General features: G+C 40.9%; 1 long non-coding RNA gene across 1 annotated transcript; it reads right to left on the bottom strand.

The window, feature by feature from the left end:
• Positions 1-2,333: 2,333 nt before the first annotated feature.
• LOC121816457 (uncharacterized) lies at positions 2,334-25,091 on the bottom strand. Its single transcript, XR_006056043.2, has 2 exons — positions 17,248-25,091; positions 2,334-16,462 (listed from the first exon to the last, which is right to left on the bottom strand). It is a non-coding gene; the product is annotated as an uncharacterized LOC121816457 (long non-coding RNA).
• Between the last annotated feature and the right edge of the window lie 971 nt (positions 25,092-26,062).

Raw genomic sequence — 26,062 nt, 5'->3', positions numbered from 1 at the left:
ATATAAACCATTTCTGAAATTTCTTAGAGCAATTTACCTAGACTCTATGAAAATAAATATTTACATACTCTATGGTTGCTACAAAATCTCAATTTTCCTGAAGTTATTTTTTTCTATCACCACTAAGAGGATATGACATGCTTCAGAGAAATAAACTACAGAATCAGGCATGGTTCACTTTGCACCAGGCATCTGATTTAATACTATGGGGAAAATCTCACGAAGAAATACAAGGTTCTCTTGAAACATTAGGGGGGATTCAGAAGAGAATATGCCCATTTCTCTCGATTTCTGTATTTAAGCACAAACCAGTGGAGGAAATTTTCCTGCTTTAAGTGATTCAAAACAGCAGCAGGATGGCACTCTGGCTTGTAAATCAAGATGACAGTATCTTGATGTCAATGCCCCTGCGTTGTACTACAAGCTTGTGGCCCACTTTTGGCTTTAGTTTTCTGTCGAAAGAAACAACAGCAGTGGAACACTGAAAATTCGAGAAAATCCTATTAAGGAGATTCCAGTCCAAGACAGTGACCTACACACCAAACCTACAGTTACGTGTGGAACAACTCTACCTCTTGGGAATAAAACCTGAAGACTGGTTGGTTGAGCAGCGCCTACGTCTTGGGAGGAGGAGAGAAGGAGTGGGCAGGACAGGGTGCACACGGATCCCCAAACACCTCACCCCCGAGCAGCAGCTCACAGTCAGGAGGGAACTCACACCTTGAGCGTCTCCCTGAGGAGTGACGGCTTTGAACCCCACATAAGGCACACTCAACCTTCATGACCCACATCTGACATGAGCCTCCAAAACATCTAGCTTTGAAAACCAAGGGGGCTCACCTCACCAGACCCACACTGCGGCCATCTGGGAAACAGCTCTGGAAGGCCGGCGCTGACTCACCCGCCAGCGCCCAGCGCGGAAGCCGCCTCCAAGGACGCCCAGCCTGCGCGGCAGAGGCTCTGCTGGTCCTGAAGCGGCGGCTCAGCGGCCGGTGTCTGATGTCACACACTCGGGAGCCGGAGCCGGAGCCGGCTGGGGCTCGCTCAGAGGGAGACCCGCAGGCGGCGTCTCTGCCCTTCTTCCAGGGCCGGGATCTCCCAGGAGGGACTTTTCACACGTCAGGCCCTGGTACGACCTAAGTTCCTGGGTTTCAGTTTGGTGCTCAGTTTTACATCAGGTGCTGGGTTTTACGCCAGGTCGCCCAGCTGTATATTCCGTGCCCCATTATTACGTCAGGTGCCCAGTTTCAGGTCCAATGTCAGCTTTTATGTCCGGTGCCCCGAGGTTTACATCAAGTACCCCAGTCTTCTGTCAGGTTCCAGGTTCACGTCAGGTACCTAGAAACACACTACGAGTCATGGTTTTACATATGGTGCCCGGTTTTGCTTCAGGTGCCGAGATTTACTCAGATGTCCAGGTTCTACGTCAGGTACCCGGCTTTTACGTCAGACACCAAGGTTTACATCAGACACTGGATTCTACGTCAGGCACCCGGTTTTACATCAGGCGCGCAGGCTTACGTCAGGTGACCAGATGTACGTCAGGCGCCCGGTTTCTACGTCAGACGCCTGGTTCTAGTCAGGCGCCCCGGTTTACGTCAGGCGCCCAGTTTTATGTCAGACGCCCAGTTTCTACGTCACACGGTAGGGTTCTGCCTCAGGCGCCCACATCAGGCGTTGGTTGGGCTTCTACACCAGACGCCATGTCTGGTGCTCAGGATTACGTCAGGAGCCCAGTTTATTAATGCGCCTGGTTTTTGCATCAGGCGCCCCGGTTTATGTTAGCGTCCAGGTTCTACATTAAGCCCCCGGTTTTTACGTCAGGCACCCAGGTTTAGGTCCGGTGCCTGGTTTTTACGTCCGGCGCCCAGGTTCTACAGGCACTGAGGTTTCCGTTAGGCGCCCAGGTTCTACCTTAGGCACCCAGTTTAGCGTCTGATACCCCAGTTTTCCATGGGGAACCCGGTTTTAAGTCAGCTTTGGGGTTTTATGTCTGCTGCCCCTGAGTTTACATCAAGTGTCCCAGTTTTATGTCAGATCCCAGATTCATGTCAGGTACCTGATAATAAGTCAGGTGACATGGTTTCACATCTGGTGCAGGGTTTAGTGTCAGGTGACCTAGCTTTCTGTCTTGTGCCCCAATATTTTTTTTTAAGTAAAACTTTTATTATTTGCAGCTTATGAGAATATGAGCATTAACATATGTAGAACCTACATACAACATATGTAGAACCTAATACAAACTAATGGAATTAGTAAATTATTTTAGGTAGGTAGGTCCCTGGATAGATCAATAAATAAAAATTATATTTTCATATACCAACAACAAAAAATTTGCAAATGAGCTTTAAAGTGAATTCTATTGTACAGCATGAAAAAAACACTATATACGTAAAGAAACATATCACCCTTATTTGTGGAGGATGTGTTCTACAACACCCCCCAACCTCCCTCCCATGCCTGAAACTGAGAATAGTACTAGGCCTTGTGTATAAAGTTTTCCATATACATACATACCTGTGATAAGGTTTAACTTATAAATTAGTCACAGAAAGAGATTAACAACAATAACTAATAATAAAATAGAACAGTCAAAACACTATTGGAAAACTCAGCAGTGGCCACAGGACTGGAAAATATCAATTGTCATTCCAGTCCCAAAGAAAGGCAATGCCAAAGAATGCTCAAACTACCGCACAATTGCACTCATCTCACACGCTAGTAAAGTCATGCTCAAAATTCTCCACGCCAGGCTTCAGCAATATGTGAACCATGAACTTCCAGATGTTCAAGCTGGTTTTAGAAAAGGCAGAAGAACCAGAGATCAAATTGCCAACATCCACTGGATCATGGAAAAAGCAAGAGAGTTCCAGAAAAACATCTATTTCTGCTCCATTGACTATGCCAAAGCCTTTGACTGTGTGGATCACAATAAACTGTGGAAAATTCTGAAAGAGGTGGGAATACCAGACCACCTCACCTGCTTCTTGACACATCTATATGTAGGTCAGGAAGCAACAGTTAGAACTGGACATGGAACAACAGACTGGTTCCAAATAGGAAAAGGAGTAGTCAAGCCTGTACATTGTCACCCTGCTTATTTAGCATATGCAGAGTACATCATGAGAAACGCTGGGCTGGAAGATGCAATCAAGATTGCCGGGAGAAATATCAATAACCTCAAATATGCAGATGACACCACCCTTATGGCATAAAGTGAAGAAGAACTAAAGAGACTCTTGATGAAAGTGAAAGAAGAGAGTGAAAAAGTTGGCTTAAAGCTCAACATTCAGAAAACGAAGATCATGGCACCTGGTCCCATCACTTCATGGGAAATAGATGGGGAAACAGTGGCTGACTTTATTTTGGGGGGCTCAAAAATCACTGCAGATGATGACTGCAGCCGTGAAATTAAAAGACGCTTACTCCTTGGAAGGAAAGTTATGACCAACCTGCTGCTGCTGCTGCTGCTGCTGCTAAGCCAAGTCAGTCGTATCCGACTCTGTGTGACCCCATAGATGGCAGTCTATCAGTCTCTCCCGTCCCTGGGATTCTCCAAGCAAGAACACTGGAGTGGGTTGCCATTCCCTTCTCCAATGCATGAAAGTGAAAAGTGAAAGTAAAGTCGCTCAGTCGTGTCTGACTCTTAGCGATCCCACGGACTACAGCCTACCAGGCTCCTCCGTCCATGGGATTTTCCAGGGAAGAGTACTGGAGTGGGTCGCCAGTGCCTTTTCCTACCTAGACAGAATATTAAAAGCAGAGACATTACTTTGTCAACAAAAGTCTGTCTAATCAAGGCTATGGTTTTTCCAATAGTCATGTATGGATGTTAGAGTTGGACTATAAAGAAAGCTGAGCACAGAAGAATTGAAGCTTTTGAACTGTGGTGTTGGAGAAGACTCTTGAGAGTCCCTTGGACTGCAAGGAGATCAAACCAGTCCATCCTTTAGGAGATCTGTCCTGGGTGTTCATTGGAAGGACTGATGCTGAAGCTGAAACTCCAATGCTTTGGCCACCTGATGCAAAGAGCTGACTCATTTGAAAAGACCCTGTTGCTGGGAAAGATTGAAGGCAGGAGGAGAAGGGGATGATAGAGGATGGATAGTTGGATGGCATCACCGACTCAATGGACATGGGTTTGGGTAGACTCTGTCAGTTGGTGATGGACAGGGAGGGCTGGCATGCTGGGGTTCATGGGGTTGCAAAGTGTCGGATATGACTAAGCAACTGAACTGAACACTGTATTGTAATAAAAGTTATAAATGTGGCCTCTAAATATTTTATTGTACAAATTTATTGCCTTGTCCATCTTTTAACTAAGCACTTACCACACAATGGCTGTATCTTCTGAAGTCTGAAGTCCAACAGCTGAACTGGCACAAATTTCTTTTTTCCTTCTTCACAATTTCATAGAGGAAACATTTGTTATTTCTAGATCTTAGCAACCTCAGCATATGATTTTTTTTTCCTTTATTAAGTAAAGAACTTTCATCTTTTCACTTAAAGGAAGAACTTTATATATCTGAATTGCCAGCATCATTACTCTTGCACTTTGGGACCATTATTAAGTAAAATAACTGTTTCTAGTACACAAGCATTGTGACGCTATTGTAACTAAGCAGGACCTGTGAGGCCTTCGGGTGAGAGAATCCTCCCCACAAGTCGTCGGCTTTGGCTCCTCTCTGAAGTACTTAGACAACAGTATCTGATGCACATTTTCCTGCATTGCTTTACAGAAGCTAAAATCACCACCAAATGGAAGAAGTTAGCTACTTGATGACCATAAGCACATAGACCCCCCAGATGGACTGGAGCCTCAGGATTGATCATGTTAACCCCTGTAACATTGCCCTCTTACCTCACCATCAACCTGTCAGAGAACTGTGCCCTGAGACACCCCCACACCGTGGGTCTCCTACGACTAGCTTTTAAAAATGTCTCCCTGAAACCCATTGGGGTGTTCAGGTGTTTTTGAACATTAGCTGTCCTGGACTCTCTGGCTGGTGCCTTACAATAAATACTGCCTTTTCCTTCACCACAATCCAGTACCAGTGGATTGGCTTACTGCGCATGGGCCAGCAGACTCAAGTGTGGTTCAGTAACACAGTGACGGTCAATTGGATAACCAAGATGGGTACTAAGTAACAGGTGCTCTAGGATTTAGAGCAGGAGGGCACAAAATTTCATCATGAGGCTCAGAAAGGTGCTCAATTTAAAATTTATAAATTGCATATATCTGAAAATTTTCATTTAATATTTCAGACTCGTTTGATGCTCTAGTTTTACATCTGGTGCTCTGGTTTTTGAGACTGCCTCCAAGGGACACCTCTACATCACTTGACTCTGGTGGCCGGTGGGGCCTTTGCTTTCAATCCCACAGGACTGTTCGTATTTGCATGTTTTAAAATCTACTGCCTGAGCTTCTGGCTTCCAATCAGGCTGAATCTAGGTTCTGACTGAGAGTCCCCCAGTTTGGAATACTGACTGGTCTTGGTACAACCTCAACCACTGAAAGTGAAGTTGCTCAGTCATGTCTAACTCTTTGCAACCCCATGGACTGTAGCCTACCAGGCTCCTCTGTCCATGGGATTTTCCAGGCAAGGGTACTGGAGTGGATTGCCATTTCCACTAACAGCCATTAAAAATAAAGTAGGCTGGGCTTCCCTGGTGGCCCAGTGGTAAAGAAGCCGCCTGCCAATACAGGGAACATGGGTTCCATCTCTGACCCAGGAAGATCTCACATACCACAGAGCAACAAAGCCTGTGCACCGTAACAACTAAGCCCGCACTCCAGAGCCCACAAACCCCAACTACTGAACCCTCACTTGCAACTTCTGAAGCCCACATACCCTGGAGCCTGCTTGCTGCAACTAGAGACAAGCCCAAGCATCAGCGAAGACCCAGTGCAGCCATAAACAAACTTTTTTTAAAATAGAGCTGACATGCAAGTTTTCTAAACCTTGGGACTTGACACTTTGGACTGGGTAATTCTCTATTGGTGGCCAGAGGGGTTCTTGGGCACGGAGGGAGGTTTTCCAGCATCCCTGACTTCTACATATTACATGCGGGGGGTATGCCCCCCTTCAGCTGTGACTCAAAACATTGCCAAGTGTCCTAGAGGGAGAGAGGAATCGCTCCCAATGGAGAGCCACTGCAGTGGGGCCACTAGATGATACCTTTCAGCTCCAAATGTTTATAGGCAAAGTGAAAGCAGAATACGGTGAATAATGAGCCTGCCCCATCCTCCCAACCACCCTGTGTCATGGTAGGTATCATCCTCTTCTGTACCCAACAGTAAAGCTTGCAGGGCTCTTTGCCTCAATAACGTTCCAAGCCTGGACTGTAAGGACTGAAAACACTGACAGACCCTGTAAAATAGATGGCAGGGTGTCCTGCACTATTAACACAGTTAAGAACCTCCATGAATAGCGCTTCTAAGCTATTATCTGGAGAGAGACAGGAATGTTGAAGAGTTTCTCCACATGAAAGCACTTATCTGCACAGTCATAAAAGATAACCCATTACCATGGCGGGAAATCAAAACCGCAATAAATTTCAAAAGAGAAGAATGAGGAGGAAGGGGCATAAAGGACTAGTAGAAAATCTCAACCGGCAGCATGCCCCACACAGGAACTAGAGGAGGGCTGTGCAGGCCATGACCACACTGTGTGCAGAGTGCCCTGGTGCCGGTGCTGAACAAGGAGACACTTAGAAAACTGCTACAAACGCATCGAGAGGGTCCAGACAGTACTGCTTAGACAAGGCCTTCTCTCCATCATCCAAATCATGTTCAGATTTAAGCTGAAAAGATGACAAAGAAAACCTCTGCACTGGATTCTGGCACTGAGAAAATTCTATTTGGAAGCTGTTAAATAGCTCATGAAATTAAAACTCACACCTGAACTAAAAGTCTCCATCTTCCTTTGTTTGTGCTAAAATTCTAGAGCATATCCCATAAAATATTTTAAGGCAAGAAACTTCAAAAACTCCAGGAGGTATGTTTAGTGAATATAAGAAGAAATCACTGAGCTATAGATATTTATGGCAAGTAAAAATTGGCTTTTATTAGTTACTGTTTCTAAATAACGCTCTCATAAACTCATTTTAATAGGGAATTGACATGACTCTCTACTTATTATCATAGAAGGTTCTCTATTTTACTTCTCTGTTACATTAATACAATTTAAAGAAAAAGGGGAATCCTGAATTTAAATTTTAAAAAAAAAGACCACCAATTGTTTTCCTTTGTTTTCTGCAAGAATTTTATCACAGATTCCCCTTGAATAAGAAGTATGGGGGCTTCCCTGGTGGCTCAGTGGTGAAAAATCCCTCCCTGCCAATGCAGGGTTTGAGCCCTCGCCCAGGAAGATTCTATATGCCATGGAGCAACTAAGCCCGTGTGCCACAGCTACTGAGCCTGTACTCTAGAGACCAGGAGCCACAACTGAAGCCCACGTGCCCTAGGGCCTGTGCTCCACAACAAGAGAATCCACCACAGTCAGAGGCCTGCACACCGCAGCTAGACAGTAGCCCCCACTTGCCACAGCTGGAGAAAAGCCTGTGCGGCAGTGAAGACCCAGCACAGCCAAAGAATTTAAAAATAAATAAAAAATAAATTTCAAGTTTTTAAAAAGCAGTTATCATCAAAAAAAAAAAAAGCACACAGGAGCCAGATGCCTGAAGAAACCTCTTCCACCGTTTGCCACCTACATGATGCTGTTAATTCGTTTAATATTACTGAGAACCAAGTTTCCAAGAGATTGGACATAACAATTATACACTACTCATGGGGTGGTTGTGAAAATAAAAAGAAACAACTTATGAGAAAAGGCTTTGCAGACCGTAAAGTTCAATCAAGGGCTGTTTTGTTGAATTAACATAAAATGTGTCCACAATGTGGTTTACATAAAATGTTCCATCCTGCAGATGACCAAGAGGCCCAATTTGAAGAAACTTCAGACGGGCTTTTTCCAGACTTTAGACCCTGACTTCCCTTTCTTTAGAAAACTTGTAAATTCTTTCTCACCCGTTTGATATGTAAATCCGTTTAAAGGCCTCTTGCTGCTTATACCTTCCAGGAATGCCTTCCTCCAGGAACTGGGAGCCACCACTTTGAAACTTTAACACCAAGGAAAAGAGCCCTTCAGTCTCCCAGTTTCTGTGATAGAGTAGGGGCCCAACTTTCAGGAACACGTTGCTCCAAGTTGTAAAACTACCTTCAGTCACTGAAGATAGGAGAAAGTTTACTTTTCCTCTGGGAAAGATCTGTTAGTAAATACAAGTGACCCCATTCCTTGGCTGTTCAAAACTCTCCCATCCTTTGTTTCAGCAGAGTTAAGTTCAGACTTAAGGTCTGGCCTTCTCTGTTGCAACAGCCTTGAAGAAAGTCTTTCTCACCTGTAAAATTTTGTCTTATAGGATTTCTGTTTTGGCACATGTTTGCAAACCAAATGAAGATATCCCGGGATTTATTTGCAGCAAAACTTAAGAGCCTCCCCAGCTTCACCAGTGACAAATGGATTGGTTTCTAATAAACTGGAATGTCCTGGAAGCGAGGGACTGACCAAACAACTGACCATGTCTAACAATGGCCTGTCTATGTAACCACGTATTCAACATGTGAGTCAACATGTTATTACTGAACCAGCATACATATCAGAGTTTCATTTATCAGAAGCCAGAGCACTTAAAATACTACCACGGGTGGTAGATCTGGTAATGTTAGGGGAAGCACACTGATTGAAACCGCCCACCCTGGCCAGGCACCATAGTAACCGTTTGCATGAGTTGTTTTATGACAGGAGATCCTGATAAGGAATATGAAACTATTAAGCCACCACCAACTGGAAGAGTTCAGGAAAGGTCTAAAGGAGACATCGCGTCTCCATCCACTTCCCAGAATCCCTCTCGCTAGCATCCATCTTGGCTGAGTGATGCGTGAGCCACCAGGAAAGACTCTGAATTAAAATGATTGGCTAAAGACCACCCGGAAACTAATCCCATCATCATAAAACCCGACATTGCGAGCCACCAGGTGGCAGAGCAGTCCTCCTGGGTTCCCTTACCCAACTGCTCTCCACCCAGGTGCCCTTTCCAATAAAATCTCTTGCTTTGTCAGCACGTGTGTCTCCTCAGACAATTCATTTCCGAGTGTTAGACAAGAGCCCAGTTTCAGGCCCTGGAAGGGGTCCTCCTTCCTGCAACAGTAATGCTGCAAAGTAGATGGCAAGATAAACACATTTTTAAAGTGCTTTACTGAGGTATGATTGACATACAAAAAGCTGTATGTATTTAATATACATGACTTGATGAGTTTGGAAATAAGTATGCACCCATGAAATCATTACCACAATCTATGCCTTAAACCTACCCATCACCTCCAAAAGTTTCCTCATACTCTCCTTACTTATCATGTTTTTGTGATAAGAACATTCAACATAAGATCTATCCTTTAGAAAATGTTTAAGTATATAATACAGTATTGTTAACTATAGCCACTATGCTATGCAACAGATATCTAAGACTTATTCATCTTGTATAACTGAATCTTTGTACCTTTTGACTGTTACCTCCCCGTCTTCCCTAACTCCAGTCCCTAGCAACTGTGGTTCTGAGTCACTGCTTCTGTGATTTACATTCCTCTTGTAAACGGTATGCAGCATTTTTCCTGCTGTCTGACTTAGTTCACTTAGTATAATGTCCTCCAGGTTCATCCACATTGTGGCAAATGGCAGGATTTCCTTCTTTTTTTTTTTAATTTTTATTGTTACTTTATTTTGCTTTACAATACTGTATTGGTTTTGCCATACATTGACATGAATTAGGTGTTTGCCACATTTTCTTTACCCATACATCTGTAGATGGACATTTAGGTGGCTTCCATGTCTTGGCTACCATGAATAATGCCACAGTGAATGTAAGAGTAAAGATCTCTATTTGAGATATTGATTTAATTTCCTTTCAATATATACCCAAAGTGGTTTGCTGGATCATAGGGTAGTTCTACTTTGTTTTGAGAAACTGCATACTGTTTTCACAGTGGCTGCCTCAGTTTACATTCCCAGCAGTAGTGCACAGAGGCTCCCTCTTCCTCTGACTCTCCCAACATGTGTCTTTTGGTTTTTGGTTTGTTTGGGTTTTATTTTTGCTTCTGTTTTGAATAATATCCATCCTCACAGGTATGAAGTGAGATTTCATTGTGGTTTTGATTTGCATTTTTTTCCCAGATGACTGGTGATGTTAAGCATCTTTTCATATACCTGTTGGCCATTTGTATGTTTGTCCTTCAAAATCAAGGCTTTTCAGTGCAACTTTATAAAATAGTGGCTTTGGAGATGGATTATATATGCATAAATATACAAATCTCAAGAAATAGCAACATCAGACATTTGTCAACATTAAACATAATTTAAACCTAGTTAATTTAGCTCTAAAACATTTTACTAAAAGATGCAGAAAAAACAGATACGGCACAGGTACAAGACAAATGAGCAGAGTACAGTCTCAGGGAGAAAATATAAAACTCTTAAATCCTCCCATAATTCTCAAATACTTCCAGCATAAAGTAAAACACCTTAGCACATCAAAAAATTTGGCCAAATCTGGACAAGCTCAAATTTCTCCTCTTTCTTTCTTTGCATTTGCTTCTCTACCCCTTATACTCAGTGTCTCCTTGTGAATGGAGAGGAACTTCCCCCCACATGTCAGACCCTGAAACAGCTAAATGTAGTACTACGATCATCTAAAACCTTTGTTTACAGAAGAGGGCTTGAAATGGGTCACATAATCACTGTGTCACATCCAAACCCAAAAGCCCTATGGAATCACTTCCATCCCAATGTGACTAGGACTCTGCATTTTTCAAAGCAAGTTCATCTATTGTCTTTACCATCACTAGCAGTAAGTTAAGTATTATTATTAAGTCCACTTTATTTGTGAGAAGTATGATGTTGATTGAGTTTATTTCTTATAACTTTATGAGGTATAATTAATATATAAAAACCACATATTTAATATGTACAATTAGATGCAGAAGAGTGTCCATTTCTTTCTCATATGTCAAGACAGCACTTAGGAAAGGCCTTCAGCCCATTTCTTTGTGGGATAATCAGATCCCGTGCATAAGTGCATGCATGCTCAGCTGTGTCCAACTCTTTGCAACGCCATGGACTGTCGCCCACCAGGCTCCTCTGTCCGTGGGATTTCCCAGGCAAGAACACGAGAGTGAGTTACCATTTCCTTCTCCAAGGGCTCTTCCCAACCCAGAAATCAAATTTGCATCTCCTGCGTCTCCAGCATTTGCAGGTGGATTCTTTACCTCTGAGCCACCTGGGAACCAATCAGATCCCAGGAGTGATAAAAAGTGATCTCTGATTCTGTATGTTCCCAGAAGGGTGCTGAGACTGAAATGCATACAAAGGGATAAAAGATGGACATAACATCACCAGGACAACCAATAGGGTTAACCTGCTCCAGATTCCCCAGAGCAGCAGGTAAACACATAACATAGACTTAGAATGACAGGTGCTTCTCTGTACAGTCACAGGGACATGAAGTCCAGCGGGCCAAACTGGTCTTCTTGGACCCAGATTCCTGAAAACACCTGCCTGCCTATGGAGCATCTCACCACATACAGGCAGTATCACTATCTAAGGTCACGGAAACTGCCCCTCCAGAAGAAAGAATACTCCTGAATCTCCAAATTGGTAAAACCATCACCATGCTGTTAAATCCTTTATTCTTCATCTACACTAAAGGGATTTGTGTCCTTTGCCTGTCTCTTGATATTTCACTGTCAATCATCTCCTCCCTTGTGAAAAACATGCAGAGAATCAAAAAACAAATAAATAGTAGATTTGGTAGTTCAGAAATTCCAATCACACATCCAATACCCTTCTGCTGTCTCCTTAATATGTAAAGGAATCCTATAATATAAACTTTATAAATCACAGAACTGATCCCAGAGTTTATAATCAGAAAATAATAAACGCTTTAAGGTTGTTGAGGGAGTTCTTTTTCTGATTAGGATGTAGAACAGTGCAAAACACCATCATCCCCATGGTAACAATAAGGGGGAAAAAACTACTTTTTTATAAAGCTATCAAAGAGCAGTGGCAATGAAAAAAAAAAAGAAGCATTAATGAGCTATTAATATGTTCCAGAGACAGATAAGCAAAGAGCTGAATACACTTATATTCTTAGCAGCAAATCCAATCTGACCAAGCAAAGTTGCCCTAAGCAAGGTGAAAGACAGCCTTCTGAATGGGAGAAAATAATAGCAAATGAAGCAACTGACAAACAACTAATCTCAAAATACAAAAGAACTAAAACAGACATTTCTCCAAAGAAGACATACGGATGGCTAACAAACACATGAAAGATGCTCAACATCACTCATTAGAAAATGCAAAATCAATGAGGCAGTACTATGGAGAACAGTGTGGAGATTCCTTAAAAATTGCAAATAGAACTACCTTATGACCCAGCAATCAGAAAAAATAAGTATTACTAAAAGAATTCATTTGAATCAGTTCTGATGAGATGGATGAAACTGGAGTGAAGTAAGCCAGAAAAACACCAATACAGTATACTAACACATATATGGAATTTAGGAAGATGGCAATGACGACCCTGTATGCAAGACAGTGAAAGAGACACAGATGTATAACGGACTTTTGGACTCAGAGGGAGAGGGTGGGATGATTTGAGAGAATGACATTCTAACATGTATACTATCATTTGAATTGAATAGTCTATGTCACGCAGGATGCAATCATGACAGAAAGATGTTAAAATTCATGTTAAAAGCCATAGATAGAAGAGTAAGTGATTAGGAGACACCAGCCAGGTTTTAAGTGCGAGGGCAGGCAAATGAAAGAAAAATCTATAATAGCTCAAATATAAAAAGAATGGTTCAGGCCAACATATCTCCAATCTTCTACCCCCTAGGAATTTTTCTGAGTAAGTAGCAGAGATAATTATGAGGACAGAGCTAAAAGACAGAAAAAAAAATTGATGTGTTCAGACCCCAGGACACTGTAAAACCTGAAGCCATAAGTAAATCATAACTAACTAAGCTAAAAATCAAATCATTTCAAGCTCAGACTTGGGAAGATCAAAAGGATTGATTTGTCCCTTAGTTAGGAACATTGTGGATTTCCCTATCTTGCCTTTTGTAAAAAGTGCTGTGATGAACATAGGTGTGCACATATCTTAACAAATTTGTTTCATATCTTTGGTTAAATATCCAGAACTAGAATAGCTGGATCATTTGATAGTTTGATCCTTAATTTTTTGAGGATTCTCCATACTGTTTTCCATAGTGGCTGCACCAATTTACATTCCCACCAACAGTGTAGGAGTGTTTCCTTTACTCCACATCTCTCCAACACTTATTATTTCTTTCCTTTTCAATGACAGCCATTCTAAGGGGTGTGACATGATATCTCATTGTAGTTTTGATTTGTATTTCCCTTAATTAGTGATGCTGAACATCTTTTCATATGCTTGTTGGCCATCTCTATGTTTTCTTTGGAAGAGTGTTTATTCAACTCCTCTGCCCATTTTTTATGGGTTGTTTGAATTCATGTTGTATGAGTTACTTATATATTTTGGATATTAACCCCTTATCAGAGACATGATCTGCAAATATATTCTCCCAGTCAGTAGGTTGTCTTTTTCATCTTGTTAATGGTTTCCTTTGCTGCGCAGAAACTTTTTCATTTGATTAGTTCTCACTTGTTTATTTTTGCTTTTATTTCCCTTGACTAAGGAGACATGTGCCAAAAAATATTGCTAAGACCCATGTCAAAGAGCGTACTGCCTATGTTTTCTTCTAGGAGTTTTATCGTAAGCATACAACCTAAGTGTTCATCAAAGAATGAACAGATAAAGATGTGATACATGTATATATAACATATGCCATTTTTACCCAGTGTTACTTCAGTTAGCCTGGAGGAGGGCATGGCAACCCACTCAGGTATTCTTGTCTGGAGAACCCCATGGACAGAGGAGCCTGGCAGGCTATAGCCTATGGGGTTGCAAAGAGTCAGACATGTCGGAGCAACTAACACACACACACTTCAATTAGAGAGTAGAACATAAAATATTTAGTAGAAGATTGAATAAAGTATACAGGTAACCTTTATTAAGCAATAAATAAATGTCAATCACTGTGTTTTGCTCCTGCATTTCATCTTTGCAACAGCCATAGAAGGAAAATGCTATTACTTTCCCAATTTGCAGATGGAGTGCCTGAGGCTCCGTACAGTCGCCAAACTAGGAAAAGTCAAAATTCCCATTTGTCATCACTTCTGACTAAGTAATCACTCATCGTGTTAACGCTACATGTTCTCCAGCTACTTCATTCTCGAAGCACTATTGTGAGGTTGCAATGGCTGACATGGTAAAACCAAGGACCCTGAGAAGTGAAAAAACTTGCCCAGAGTCACAAGCCAGCCACTGGCATCGCCAGTAACATAAAGCAGGCGTGTCTGCTATTAACCAGCAAATGCTATGGCTTTTATATCATCCCTGGCTTTATGTCAGCAGGATGCAGTACTTTCATGGGCAGCCCTAGCAGATGCCATAACTCCATGCTTCCACTGCACTGCTTATAAAATGCCCAGATAAGATAAGAGATATTTATGAAGGGTTATTTGAAGGAAATGAGCCCATCCATTTCTTTATAATCTAGAGCTAAAGCCCGATCATCAGAACATTGCAGGTTCAGAACATATTATCCTGGCCTGCTGCAAAATTGCTTTTCCTGAGTTCAACGTTCTGTCCTCGGTGCTTACTGAGGGATGAGTCAAGAAAACATTCCACGAATCCCATAAATGTGTTTGCAACAAAGAAGTCATAAGAGAACATTTTTACCTTGCCTCCCTTACTCTCCTATTGATAAGGTGAAGCTCCCAGTGAGAACTATCCTTTAAAATTAGATACTGGGTGAAACTTTACATTCCTTGAGAATATTCCTTAGCATTTATTTTATTTTTTATTTTAAAAACACTGAAATAGTGCTTACCTTGTGCCAGCCACTGTTTTAAATGCTTTACTAATACTGGCACATTTGATTTACTCCTCATAACATGCCTATAAGGAAGTTACTTCTATCATTCTTATTAAGGTAATGAAGAAACAGAGGCATAGGGTGATTACTAAACCTGCCCAAGGTCATACAGGTAATAAGTACTTGTTTTTTTTCTTCACTTACAATTTGAAAACAAATGTGGACATACAGATGGCTAACAAACACATGAAAAGATGCTCAACATCACTCATGATCAGAGAAAGGCAAATCAAAACCACAGTGAGGTACCATTTCATACCAGTCAGAATGGCTGTAATCCAAAAGTCTACAAGCAATAAATGCTGGAGAGGGTGTGGAGAAAAGGGAACCCTCTTACACTGTTGGTGGGAATGCAAACTAGTACAGCCACTATGGAGACCAGTGTGGAGATTCCTTAAGAAACCAGAAATAGAACTGCCTTATGACCCAGCAATCCCACTGCTGGGCATAAACACCAAGGAAACCAGAATTGAAAGAGACACGTGTACCCCAATGTTCATCGCAGCACTGTTTATAATAGCCAGGACATGGAAGCAACCTAGATGTCCATCAGCAGATGAATGGATAAGAAAGCTGTGGTACGTATACACAGTGGATTATTACTCAGCCGTTAAAAAGAATACATTTGAATCAGTTCTAATGAGGTGGATGAAACCAGAGCCGATTATACAGAGTGAAGTAAGCCAGAAAGAAAAACACCAATACAGTATACTGACACATATACATGGAATTTATAAAGATGGTAACAATAACCCTGTATGCGAGACAGCAAAAGAGACAGAGATGTATAGAACAGTCTTTTGGACTCTGTGGGAGAGGGAGAGGGTGGGATGATTTGGGAGAATGGCATTGAAACATGTATAATATCATATAAGAGACGAATCGCCAGTCTAGGGTTGATGCAGGATACAGGATGCTTGGGGCTGGTATGGGGAAGGATGACCCAGAGGGATGGTATGGGGAGGGAGGTGGGAGGGGAGTTCAGGATTGGGAACACGTGTACACCTGTAGCAGATTCATGTTGATGTATGGCAAAACCAATACAATATTGCAAAGTAAAAAAATAAAAAAATAATTTTAAAAATGTGTTTGCTTTCTTACCGGGTTTGCTAGGAGGCTTGGAAGCAGGATTTTTACCCAATCCTAGAATTTTTGTAGGATACTTTACCTGTAAACATGCATTTTGTCTTCCTTTGAAGTTTTTGGTTTTTTTTTTTAAATTGATTTGGCTGCACTGGGTCTTAGTTGCGGCATGCAGGATCTAGTTCCCTGAGCAGGGGTCAAACCCAGGCCTCGATTGGGATTGTAGAGTCTTAGCCAGTGGACCACCAGGGAAGTCCCTGTTTTGAAGTTCTGATATTGCATTGTATTGCATTTTCTTTGTTCCTGGATGGATAGACATATAAATAAAAATAACAATGGAGACAAAGACTGAGATCTAGATAAAACTACAATTAACATGGGCAATTCCTATATGTGAAGACAAGTTCTTTGTAACATTAGAGCAAGGGGAAAGAATCATTTCTGTATTTGATTAGTTTAATATGAATTTAAATTAAATAAAATTCTGAAACAAAGATATAAAGGAAATTCAAATAAGAAACTAAACATGTTTAGGCAAAAGGGAGGAGGATGGCGATTTTTAACATGAGAGAAAGTGAAAGTGTTAGTCGCTCGGTCCTCTCTGGCTGTTTCCGACCCCGAGGACTGTAGCCCACCAGTTTCCTCTGACCACAGAATTCTCCAGGCAGGAATACTGGAGTAGGTAGCCATTCCCTCCTGCAGGGGATCATTTCAATCCAGTGATCGAACCCAGGTCTCCTGCATTGCAGGCAGATTCTTTACCATCTCAGCCACTGGGCTATATAATTTTTAACATATAATAATAATTTTCTAATGCACAAATTCAATGGGTTCAGGAAAAAAGGTAAAAAAAAAAACATATACAGGAGTTTGTCATTGTGCTGCCCAGAGTTTATAGTTTTTTAAAACAATTTTTCTTTACAGGGTCCAGAAAAGCAATAAATTTAACTAGGCACAGGAAAGTAATCAGGAGCCCAAGCATAAAGACCACATACTAGAACACAGTGACACTAAGAAATATCTGTTCTTATCTTTTGTTGCAAATAAGATCCTTCAGCAACAATAGATTTTCATTTATAATCACTCACAGCCAATTCCAAATTCACACAGAGGTGAGAGTTTAGCTCTGCAGCTGAACCAAAGCGCCTTCACATCGAGAAGCAGTTTTCAACTTTGCCTCTATGATATTCCTTTGTCTGAAAAGGGACAAGAAGAACTGTTCCGTGGGCATTTGGACGGCGTCTGTGAAAAGAAACACCCATTTATTTGGATGCTCTTTATCAAGTTACTTACTTATTCACTGATCATTCTTCCAGGAAGCATGCTAAAGATACCACCAACATCATTATCTCAGCAGAGAAACTGAGAAGCCAGCTGAACATTGCTTTGACCAAAAGTATTACATTTTATAGGCAACAGTCTCCCCTGTGCGTGGGAAGTGGCGGGAGTCTGCTTCATTTCTGTGTGCTGCCTTCACAGATACCACAGGCTCTGTGGCTTCAACAGAGAAGTGTTTCTCACAACTCTGGAGGCTAGAAGTCCGAAATCGAGGTGTCAGCAGGGGTCGTTCTTGCGCGGCCCCTCTCCTTGGCTTGCAGACGCCACCTTCTCCCTGCGTCGTCACGTGGGCTTCCCTCCATATGTGTCTGTGTCCTACTTTCTGCTTCTTCGGTTGGGAATGACCTCATTTTAACTTAATTACCTCTTTTAAAACCCCCATCTCAGGAATTCCCTGGCAGTTCAGCAGTTAGGGCTTCACCTTCCAATGCAGGGGGTGTGGGTTTGATCCCTGATCAGGGAGCGGAGATCCCACCATGCTTGTAGCAAAAAAAAAAAAAAAGAACAGAAGCAATATTGGAACAAATTCAATAAAGACTTTTTAAATGGTCTATTAAAAAGCAAAGACTTCACTTTGCCTACAAAAGTCCATATAGCCCAAGTTATGGATTTTCCATTAGTCATGTACACATGTGAGAGTTAAACCATAAAGAAGGCTGAGCACTAAAGAATTAATGCTTTAGAACTGTGGTGCTGGAGACAATTCTTGAGAGTCCCTTGGACAGCAAGGAGATCAAATCAGTCAGTCCTAAAGGAAATCAACCCTGAATATTCATTGGAAGAATGGATGCTAAAGCTGAAGTTTCAAGAATTTGGCCATCTGAAGCAAAGAGTTGATTCACTGGAAAAGACCGTGATGCTGGGAAAGATTGAGGGCAAAAGGAGAAGAGGGTGGCAGAGGATAAGATCACTGGACTGGACATCACTGACTCACTGGACATGAGTTTGAGCAAGCTCTGGGAGATAGTGAAGGACACGGAAGCCTGGTGTGCTGCAGTCCATGGGGCTGCAGAGTCAGACGTGACCCCACAACTAAACAACAACAAATTAAAAAAAAAAAACTCCAAATACAGTCACATTCTGAGGTATTAGGGGGTTAAAGACTTCAACACATAAGAGTTTTAGGAGACTTTAACACATGAGAATTTAGCTAAGACCATCTGGAAGCTCAGGCTTCCTCATGTCTCTACCAGGTTCTGAGCAGACTCTATTTTGCAGCCAAGAGATCAATCACAGCAGCCCCCACTTCTCAGAAGCCACATGGATGACTTTAAAAATTGATGATTTTCTGCCAAGAGCCAGAAGACTTAAGGGAGAGAAAGATTTTGACCACAAAATAAAGATCTCAGTTTTCTTAACTCTTCCATGACACAAATATGAGTTGAGAAAATACCGTAAACTAGAAAATCAAAATCTTAGGAATAAAAGTGACATTTTAAACTTGAGGCCCCAACAAGGTACGAAGAGAGCGCTCAAAGGAGAACGGAACAGGAGTTGAAAACTGAGAACAGGGAGCCACTACTCCTTGGGAAAACTTAAACTGTGTCCTCTCTCTGTTTCAACACGGAACTTCCCATGACAACACACTCATCAAACCAAAGAATCGAAATAAAATTGGAAAGGACAGCTTACAGCTGAATCTATGTAGATCTCCTCATGGTCAGAGAAGATGCTGGACAGGCTGTCAATGTCATTTATGGGTAAAACAAAAGGAGGCTCACCAGCCTCCCTATATTCCCTGTGTACTCTGAACATTCCAGGTCTCCTCGCTGTTTGCACAGTTTGAGTCAAACAGCTCAGCCTCCTGAAATATGAGCCCTAGATACATTTCATCAAAGCCAGATCTTTCTATGGATATCCATAGCCTGTTAGAGCTGGAGAAGATATTTATTACACTCACCAAATCCAGTGTCCTCCAGGTAGCCCAGAATGCAAACTTTACATGGTCTGTGGTTTGTTGTTTTTTGAACCCTACATACTTCTCAGAGCCTTACTGTTGCTAAAATGTATAGTCTCATATATTTTTATAATAGTAATAGAACATATAATAAGTATTATATAAACTAACATTTATCATATTAAATTTATACATATCATATAATATATAATGTGATCTATTCATACATAGGTATTATATGTGAAAGTGTTAGTCGCTCAATCATGTCTGACTCTTTGCAACCCCATGGACTGTAGCACACCAGGCTCCTCAGTCCATGGAATTCTCCAGGCAAGAATACTGGAGTGGGTTGCCATTTCCTGCTCCAGGGAATCTTCCCAACCCAGGGATCAAATCCAGGTCTCCTGCATCACAGGTAGGTTCTTTACTGTCTGAGCCACCAGGGAAGCCCCAGGTATTATATACATAAACTTTACTACTTTAGTTTGAATACACAGTGGAGTATAAAGTTTTTTTTACAACTTTCTTGACTTTCAAAATCGGGAAAGGAGTACGTAAAGGCTATATATTGTCATCCTGCTTATTTAACTTATATGCAGAGTACATCATGTGAAATGCCAGGCTGGATGAAGCACGATCTGCAATCAAGATTGCCAGGAGAAATATCAATAACCTCAGATATGCAGATGACATCACAGTTATGGCACAAAGCAAAGAAGAACTAAAGAGCCTCTTGATGAAAGTGAAAGAGGAGAGTGAAAAAGCTGGCTTAAAACCCAACATTCGGAAAACTAAGATCATGGCATTCGGTCCCATCAGTTCATGGCAAATAGATGGGGAAATTGGTGGAAACAGTGACAGACTTTATTTTGAGGGGCTCCAAAATCACTGCACACGGTGACTGTAGCCATGAAATTAAAAGACACTTGCTCCTTGGAAGGAAAGTTAAGACCAATCTGGAAGGAAAGTTATGACCAATCTAGACAGCGTATTAAAAAGCAGGGACATTACTTTGCCAACAAAGTTCTGTCTAGTCAAAGCTATGGTTTTTCCAGTGGTCATGTATGAATGCGAGAACTGGACCATAAAGAAAGCTGAGCACTGAAGTATTGATGCTTTTGAACTGTGGTGTTGGAGAAGACTCTTGAGAGTCCCTCAGACTGCAAGGAGATCCAACCAGTCCATCCTAAAGGAGATCAGTCCTGAATGTTCATTGGAAGGACTGATGCTGAAGCTGAAACTCCAATACTTTGGCCACCTGATGCAAAGAACTGACTCATTGGAAAAGACCCTGATGCTGGGAAAGACTGAAGGCGGGAGGAGAAGGGGATGACAGAGGATGAGATGGTTGGATGGCATCACTGACTGAACGGACATGAGTTTGAGTAAACTCCGGGAGTTGGCAATGGACAGGGAGGCCTGGCGTGTTGCAGTCCATGGTGTTGCTAAGAGTCAGACATGACTGAATGACTGAACTGAACTGACCCCAGAAGCACTGTTACAGAGACAGTTCTTAGAGGATCTTGAGAAATGCAGATGTAGTCCAATTGCCTTATTTAACAGATTAAGAAACAAAGAACACAAGATTGATGCCACTTTCCCAGGGCAGTGCCAAGATCAGGACATAAACATCCCAATTCCCAATGTCCTTTCTTCTATGTCACTAAACTTTTTCCTAGTGAATACTGATCTGTGGATTTGGACAGAAGGCCTCTGCAGATAATCATTCAAGAAATCTGAATCTTTGAGTTTGAATGTAACTTCTGACATAATGATGTATTTAACCCTCATATAAAATATACCAAATACTATACAAAATTTTGGATTTGGCCTATGAATGGAGTATTCAGATAAAGAAAAGACTTCTTATGAATTGAATATATTTAAATTCTCACATCAACAAAACTCTTCCACAGGTTAACAGAGTCTGGTCAATACATATTATCATGAACAGTAGCTCACAAAAGCATAAGCAAGAACATGGACAAAGGAAACCTTTAGAAACACCAAATTCTTAGCTAGAATATCTGTCTCCTTGTTTTCTGACCACTTATGAAAAACACAATTTCAATTTCATTTTTTCTTTCTGTAAGAATAGGAGTACCAAAGCAATTATCCTTCAACTAAAAAAAATTTTTTAAAAGCAATAAAGAATGAAAATGCTTTAATAAATAGGTATTTTCAACTTCTTAAAAAAAAAAAAAAACAGAAGTACCAGCTACTTACAGGATGGCCCATTAAACTGAATCTTAGAAAAACAAAAAGATTTTTAATATAAGCAGCTCTCAAACGTTTCATAAGATATACTTACACTATATTTTTTCTCTATATCTGGCAATTCTGCCTATGAAGAATACTCACTCTTGGTGAAAAGGCCTTCAGGAAAGTAACAGATAAATAAGTCATTAGAAAGTAAAAGCTGAGACTTCCCTGGTCGTCCAGTGGCTAAGAATCTGTGCTCCCAACTCAGGAGACCCAGGTTCAATCCCTGGTCACAGAGCTAGATCCTGCATGCCGAAACTAAGACAGCACAGCCAAATAAATATATAGGAAAGTATAGCTTGATAGTAAGGAAAAGCCAGAAAAGGCTTATTATCATTCAATAACTGAAGCTCATTCTGAGATTTAAACTCAACGATCAGAGGTGAGAGACTAAGGGATACATTTATGGATGAAATTACATTTCCTACATTCCCGATTTAAGCCTCAATGAAATCTACCAAAAGCCAACCTGTGTTTTAAAATGGAAGTCTGTGTCTATGTCAGAGCTAACAAAAATTTTAAGAACTATTCCGTACATAACCCATGTACGGATTAGTTTCTTTGTGTGTGAATAAAACTGTTCAATATGTGTCTGCTCCAGACTGTGTTGTCAGTCCTGAGCTCCAAGCCTGGCATATGTTAGCATTCAGGAAACTTGTGAATAAATGAATGAATGAACAGTCAATTCCCACCTCATTTTTACATTGGCACCACTGACCAACATTAGGGAAAGAAAACTAAAATGTTTTCATGACCCAGACTGGTAAGGTAAGAGGTGTGCTGCTGGGGGAACCCACTAACAGCCCAGCGGCTAGGACTCCACACTTCCACTGCCGTGGGCCCAGGCTCAATCCTGGGTTAGGGAACTAGGATCCTGCAAGCCGCACAGCGCAGTGAAAAGAAAAAGAGAGAGAGGGATGTCCTGCTGGAATATATTAAGGAATGGTAGAACACGCAGCAAACTACACAGTGCTTGCCTCTCACCTGTGTGCAAACTCTGGTCAAGATAAGCAATACAGAGGGAAGAAGAGATGGAGCTGAACAAAACAATTAATAAAAGCTGACCAAGTGTACTAGGAATCCAAAATTGAAAAGACCCTGAAATCTCATCACCACCATTGAGGGACAGACCCGCCTTGAAAGGGGTGAAATGAACTACATGGGGATGAACAACAGTTAAAACTCTACTGGAGTTTTAACTACACTGGAGACGAGTAGCATCCTCATTCCAGAAATAGGTACTTATTTATCTCTTTATGAACTATTTTTTCCTCTACTGAGTAATTAAAGATATAAACCTTACAAGTATTAAAGAATTATATATTCAAGATGGACTTTAGTGTCCCAAGGAAAACAAAAAACACCTTCCTATGAGAAAGTGATAAATTCCAAATATGAGAAGGCCATGATGAGAGTTAATCGCGTGCTTAAGTCCAAAGCCAGATTTCAGTGTTCCTGGGCCAGATTCATCAAGAATCAGACCTTCTTTGAGAACTTGACTTGATAATTCACTGCTGATTTAGCTCCCTACTGCGTTCCTGAAGTAGTAAAATGAGACCCAATGCAAGGTAACCAAGTGTAGGGCTATCCTTAATCCATCCTGCCAGTGTACATCTCTGTCTTGTTTATTCTTCCTGGAAGCAGAAGCCAAGTCATGGGTAGGCCTGTGATGGGTAGAGAGGGATGGAGCAGAAGCAGGTAGGAAGAGCCTTCAGTCCATGGTGCAGAACACCACCTGTGAAAAGAAAGAAGGCAGGCAGATTAGGTAGGAAGAGCCTTATTCCACAGCAGTTTTGAGAAATTTCAACCAGACCGATGGTTGATTAAAAGTTGCAAGGTAAAGGAATCTTGTGTTAAGCAAAAATGTGCCAATACTAGTAGTCTCCATCATGTCGAGTCTTGACTGAAGGCAGCCCAGGAGAAGCCTGGTCTCAGCATGAGGGCGGTGGAGTAACCAGACTGGTGGCAGCTGGTGCTGTCCATCAGCTGCACTCTCAGCTGCAGGTCCTCCTGATGGAGAGCTTCGCTGTGCACTTCCACGGTTGCTGTGTCACCACAGACATATGCCAAAGTGGCGCGGGGACTCTGGATCAGATCATGCTGTATGCCGAGACATCTCAAATGTGACAAGATGTTAAAGAAAACTTTGTGAAATGTATTAACTGAGGCACTGCTTTCTGAAACAGACCATGCAAAACATAATTTACCACTTGCTACATGATTCAGTGTCTTTGCTTATAAGATTAATTATTAGACCCTCAGGTAATAACAATAATGTCCCCAGGAACCACTGGTGTGTATTAGCTCTTCTGCTAAGTGGTGTAAGTCTAGTTATTAGGCTGGTAACATTTCTGTCATTTTATAGTTTCATAATCTCCCCACCGGATGACCATCTGTCCCTGCTTTATTTATTTTTGGCTGTGCTGGGTCTTCGCTGCCACACATGGGCTTTCTCTAGTTGCAGTGAGCAGAGCTCCTCTTCATGGCGGTGCGCCGGCTTCTCATTGTGGTGGCTTCTCTTGTTGTGGAGCAGAGGTTCTAGGCACACAGGCTCCGGTAGCTGCAGTGCACGGCTCAGTAGTTACCGTGCACAGGCTTAGTTGCTCCATGGTGTGTGCCTGGACCAGGGATGGAATCTGTGTCCCCTACATTGGCAGGAGGATTCCAATCCGTCATACCACCAGGGAAGACCTGTCAGTGCTTTCCACTGTTAAATGCTCCTACCTCTACAAGTCCTCCCTGCTTATGGGACATTTTTGGTACAAAAATGTTCAATTTAATATAAAAATAGAAAGGATGGTATGAATGAGATTCCCGGATAATCACCAGCTTCCACAACTAGACTAATCTTGTTTCATTTATACTCCACCCATTTCCCCCCTCCTCTAAAATATTCAGAAGCAAATCCCCAGATATCACATTATTTGATTGTAAATATTTTGGTATATATTTACTGTAAATATATATTTATATGCATTTATGTCTTTAAATATATTTTATATAATACAGTAAATAATAAATTTCAGAATGTATATACTATAAATATGCCAGTATATAGTTTTTAAAACATAACATCATTATTTCAAAAGAACCATACTACCATTGTCAAGAAATTTTAATAATAATTACTTATCATCAAATATCCAAATATTCATATTTCTCCAATTGGTTCATAAATTTTACATGTGTTTTTTCCACACATTGCTATTAACTGACATATCTGTTTTAATCTACATTTCCCCTTCCTCTCTTTTTCCTCTCCTTCTGTTGGTAACATACTTGTTGAATATAACAAGTTGCTTTTCCTGTAGCATTTCCGCCTCATAGATTTTGCTGATTTTATCTCTGAAGGCATTTTAAGGTATTATTCATCCCTCCTGTATTCCTTGTGAAAGGATCTACATCCTTGAGTAGATCTTCTAGTAGACTTACTATAAAAATATATTTTTATTTATGTTTATAATATAAATGCATATACATATAAAATATATATTTACAGTAAATAGATGCCATGGTATATATTGGTAGGCTCACAGGGAAAATATTCCAAACTTCTTGACAGCCTCTCAGTTTGGTTTTAGGCTTTATACTTGAATGGAGTGTAGCTGAGTATAATACACCTTCCTCACTATTTCCCTTTTGCTACTTTCTGCAAATCACAAATTTGGATAGTAATTACCAGAATCAGGCTTTCCAACCTGAGTATTTCTAGGTTTAGTCTTTTGGAGAGAAATCATACTACAGAGACACCTGATTGAGAGATACCAAAATTCCAATTCTCTCATTCACTCTTACCTTTTACAAACCACTTAAATATAAATTATTCCAATTCCTCATCTGTAAAGCAAGGAAATAAGAACTAAGGTTTTCTCCTGTTTCAACAAAGTCACATGAACAAAGACTATATGTCTTTCTCAAAAAAAATTATTTCTAAGAATGAATTCATTCACAAGCTATAATCTGATCCCATGTTGGGTGAGAAAAACTCCATGTAATGAATTCAGGTGACCGCTATCACTACTGCCACTGAATCTTAGGAACTACAAACATAAAAGACAAAAGTTTAATGTTGAAAGCAATAACACAATTGAGAGTAATTTTTATTGTTTATAGTAAATTTGCTGAAGATGTATATTATTTTACCAAGCAATTTTATCACTAAAAGCTAATAAAATATTTTTACCTGCAAATATATATATTTTTTAAATCTTGAGATTCAATTAACTTATTCATTTATTGAGATATGATTGACAAATATATATATATTTTTAAACAGCATGTGATTTTCTTGAAGATGTAAAACATGATTTAATATACATGCATAGTGACATGATTATGATAATCAAGTTAACACACGTTAATTTACACACAGAGTTATCTTTGTGTGTGTGTGGCATGAACATTTA

Source organism: Ovis aries, chromosome 14 (genome assembly GCF_016772045.2).
Source record: "Ovis aries strain OAR_USU_Benz2616 breed Rambouillet chromosome 14, ARS-UI_Ramb_v3.0, whole genome shotgun sequence".
NCBI lineage: Eukaryota > Metazoa > Chordata > Mammalia > Artiodactyla > Bovidae > Ovis > Ovis aries.
The sequence above is the reverse complement of the archived record's forward strand: the minus strand, read 5'-3'. Positions and strand labels throughout refer to the sequence as shown.